Raw genomic sequence first — 5,042 nt, forward strand, 5'->3', positions numbered from 1 at the left:
AAGTAAGTCGTCTCAGAAGTCTTCCAGATCTGAAAAATCTGCATATCAAATCCAGATCTGAAAAACCTGCATATCCAAAAACGTTCAAATGACTTAAAAATAGAGAAAATGAGTGGAAGATTAGATAAATCTACATTTATAGAACACACAAAAATACATATCTAAAATTAATAGATCTACCTTTAAATTAGTGGAAGATAAGTACCATTTGATTAAAAATCTGTAAAAGAGATAGATTAGTAAGAAATACATGAGACAAAACTGAAAAATTCATATAAAGTTTTGGTGTTTTCAAGTCAAAGAGATTAGAGAGAGGTTGGAGAGTTTTAGAATGATGAACATTACATTTTTGTTGCAGCCATTTGAGAGGAGGAGGGAGAATGTGTAAATTTTTCTTTATATAGGGAGACAAAAAATCCAATTAGATTAAATATTTTTTACTGAGACGACTTCCTGGACGACTTACATTTCAGTTGTCTGGTGAAGAAATTAAAACAGACGACTTACATGTAAGTCGTCCAGAAGAGTTTAATATTTTTAGCGGGAAATTAAATATTTTTAGCGGGAAACTAAAATAGAAGACTTTCCAGACGACTTACAAGTAAGTCGTCTGGTTTAAATTATTTAAGCGGGAAAATATTTTTTTTAAAAAATTTTAGGCGGGAATATTTGGACGACTTACATGTCAGTCATCTGTTTTAATTTCTTCACCAGTTGACTGAAATGTAAGTCGTCCGAGTAAATTATTCAACAGACGACTGAAATATAAGTTGTCCACACCCTAAACATAACCCCTAAACTTAATTATCTAATTAAAGACTTCATAAAATCAAATCAAACTTGAAAAGTGTTTACTATACACATAAATAAACACATATAGGTGAAAACTAATTTTTGAAAAAAACATTTTAGTTTTCCAAAATCTAACCCTAACAATACATACAATACTACAACATATGTTTGCCAAACTCCTAAACCAAAGTATTTCATGATTCACTACTTCCACTCATCTATCTTCAAAACAAATCAATTTTATCATATCTTAATTTATATCACTTAAAACTGTTTATAATTACTTGATTTTTATTTTTCACGCATCAAAATATTTTTTTACAAGATTTATAAATTATTTTTAAAATAAACCGGTACCAGACGACTTACACTTCAGTCGTCCAGACGACTTCCAACATCTCAGACGACTCAGACGATTTACTCGGGCTATATTCGTAAAAATGGCTTCTGTTTTTTCGTTTGGTCACAAGGGGCTGAGCTGTAATTTCACTAGGCTTTTAGGTTAGTTTTGCATTTGATTCAAGTTTGGGTATAGGTTTGGGGTTAAAATCAAGTTGTGAGCTAGTTTTGGCAAAAACCCCAATTAAATTTGTTATAAATTTTAAAATCCCGAGTAAAAGGATATAAAATATTGAGTTCAAACTGGCTCGTTCCGTCAGACAATTCCAGAGATACAAATAGGAATAACTTTTAGTAACTTATAAAAATTATCTACAATTGTTCTATTCCAGAAAATCAATTGCGAGACCAGAACTAGAACCGGATAAAGATCCATATCCCTGGATAATTTATTATATCTGTAAAGTTCTGAATGATAAATTATTTAGAGGTATAGATAAAAAAATCCTTTGGAACTTGTCAGATATGCAGAGAGAGAGAGTGAATGCTAGGTTTGGTTCCATGCAAATGAGACAATCTTGAAGTCCCGAAACTCCACAAGCATAACCTATTGAGGAATTACAAGATTCAAGCTTGGGATAATATTTGTATGGTGGATGGTTTTGGAAGAATAGTATGGAAAGATCAAACTAATGGGAACGCAAAATCTAAAAAGACAAGAAGATTTGTTGCACACAGAAATGAAAGCATTAAAATGGGCTATGGAAAGCATGCCACAACATTCGACGTGTCAGAATTTTAGAACGGATTACAAGGACATGATTACAATAACCACAAACTTGACTAAGTTTCTCAATAGAGTTAAAGGTGATTCAAACACTTTAGATATGTTTTTTGAACTTCAAAATTTCCTACATTCCAAGAACGCAAAATGGAATTGTTAATTCTTTAGTTAAGAATGTTCGTTTTTTTCACAAATATATTTTTTACATTAGTTGTTATTCCGGTCTGGTTACATTAGTTGTAACACAATATATATACTATATAGTAATAATATGATGTGAAATGTATAGCAAAACAAACAGCTAAATTATAGGTGGTTGAAAAGAACAATAAATGAATAGTATATTATTATGGAATATTGAAATCGAAAACTATCTCAATCCACCAACCCTTTTTGAAAAAATAATTATTGTGAAACATGCGTCCATTCTATTTAGAGCACGTCCATCGGGCGTTTCTTACTGGAGTTAGTAAAGAAAAAATATATTAAAATAATGAAAAAGAAACAGTAAAGTGGCGATACGACTCTTAAATAAGCGCTGCAAAGACCGGTTCTAAAACTAAGCTGTCATATGTCAACTTCTAATTGGTTTACTTTTCTTCACAGAAATAAATTTTGACCTCAACATTATACACCCGGTTCAAAACTACGTTAGGCGCTAGTCGGGCGGTAACCCCAGGCCTAGCGCCTAGCAAAAAAATCGGGGATTAAGCGGGACCTAGTTTTAAAGTTTTTATATAGTTTTTATCTATATATATTAATATATGTAAGTAAGAGCATTAGATCTGTTATAGGCCAGTGGTTAGTGCTCTTTATATCTGCCTAATAAACTTGAGTTCGAACCCACCAAGCGTATTTTTTATTGCTTTTGACTTAAACATTAATAAGGGTAGAACAGATATTTCGGTATTCATCTTCTTCCTCATATGTGTTTGATCAAACTCTAATAATGGCGGCCGCCTCTCTTTTTTTATCCTTTTTTCATTTTTTTTCTTCCATTTTCCTTGGTATTTAAGGTTACTATTGATAAATCTACAAGAGAACCTTCCATTTTAAAGTTTTTATGAACAAAATTTTGAGTTTTCTAAGATCCCGAGTTTTTGTCCGATTAGTACCAAATTGTGGCGGCCGGAGCCCGACGAGCGACTTTCCGGCGACTAAGCGGCCTTCGGCGCCGCCTTTTCGAACAGGGATTATACATGATTAAACTATTATTACTTTTTCAATAAGAACCTGCTTTTAAGAGGTTTGCCGTTGAAGTTCCTCTTAGAGCATCTCCAAAAGAAACTCTATAACTCCAAATATAGAATTTTTTGCTCTCCAAAAAGGAACTTCAAAACTTCAAATTTTGAAGTTTTGAAGAGTGAAACTCCAAATACAGAGTTTCACTTTTCAAAACTTCAAATTTAAAGTTTCATCTTTTTATTTGCAATTTAGTCTTTACAATTATACATCATATTTATATTTCTTAAATATTTTTTTGTTAACTTTTTAATCCTTAAAACTTTTATATCTCATAAATATTTCAAATTTGTTTTATAAATTTAAGTTTTACACATGAAATTAAATAAAAATTTTAAAACAAGATTTATAATATTTTAAAACTAAAATTAAGCAACAAGAATATGACAAAAAACCATAATAAAAACTTATTAAAAAGACACATGAAGATCAATGGCAGAAGCAACAGTTGAAATGACGGAAAATGAAGATATCCGATTTCAGCAATTTTTGGCTCGTAATCTACAAATCAAAAATAAAGAGAATCATTTCTTACTTCGAAATGCACTAGTTGATCATATATGAGAGCATTACGAAAATAATTTTATGGAATAATGTAATATTTGCTTGCAGTTTAATATTTAATTATGTACTTTTATTTATAATTTTATATTTTATTGTATGATTTTTTTAATTAATATATATATATATATATATATATATGTACTAGTTATTTATAGAAGTTTTATGAATTTACATTAACTATGACAAATATAAGGACTATAGAGTAAAATATAAAGAATTTTGAAGTTTTACTTTTGGAGAAGAACACATTGAAACTTCAAATATAGAGTTTTGAAAACTTCAAAATAGAGTTCTTTTTTGGAGATGCTTTTAAAGTTAGATATTGCAAATAGTTATATATATATGCAGTGGCCCTTGGACAAAGCCAAAGAATGCTTCCATCCGCAATTTTATGTATTAATTTCGGCCACATTTTGCCATATGTTCTCATTAATCCAGTGGTATCTTTGGGTCCATGTTACAGTCAAACAACCCGGGTTCGAGGCTTATATTGACCATATCATCTTTTTGTTTTTTTTTCAATTTTACTTTCTAAAAACTGGCCAATTTTTTTCATTTTTATTTTCTTGAAAAGTTTGAGCTTCTCCAGTTAGTAGAGTTTGGATTTTAAATCAACTGCTAAATATTAAAAAAATATTTTATTTATTAGTAATTATTTATCATCATCAGTATTTGTGATAAATATTTTTTTATCACAGGTAGGTAATCTATGTGTGATCATAGATCTTCTACAACTTTTTTATAGATACAATTTTTGGATTAAAACTAAATTTTGAATCTTACGGACCTAAAGGACTAAAACCAAAAATAACTTTGGGTTTTACGCTTTATATGCCCAAAAGTTAGAAGTTCAGACAAGTAGATGGTTCATATCTTTATATATAAAATATATTTTTCTCTCTTCTTATGACATGTGGAAGGGGAGTTTGTTGACATGTGTCCACTTTTTTGTTTTTTTACATTTTAGATCCTTCTTCTTTTAGATTATTGCAATTTGGTTCACTATTTTCTAATTATACACTATATAATCCTTCTCACACTAACCATCATCATTTGAAGTTTGATAATCTATTTTAATCTATTTTATTGTTCAAAAAATTGCAAAAAAATAAAGAAATAAGTAAAAAATATAAATGTATTTTAAATATTTAATTTATTCACAGCTAAAAATAGCATAAACTTTCGCGATTTTATTATTTTTTACTATTTTCTATTATTTCATTTACAACTATATATTTATCTTAATATAACACATAATCTAAATATAAAACTTCCATAATCACAGAGAAAAAAATGTCAAAGTAATACTAACTCAATAAAG

This window comes from Brassica oleracea, chromosome C1 (assembly GCF_000695525.1).
Source record: "Brassica oleracea var. oleracea cultivar TO1000 chromosome C1, BOL, whole genome shotgun sequence".
NCBI classification, from domain to species: Eukaryota; Viridiplantae; Streptophyta; class Magnoliopsida; order Brassicales; family Brassicaceae; genus Brassica; species Brassica oleracea.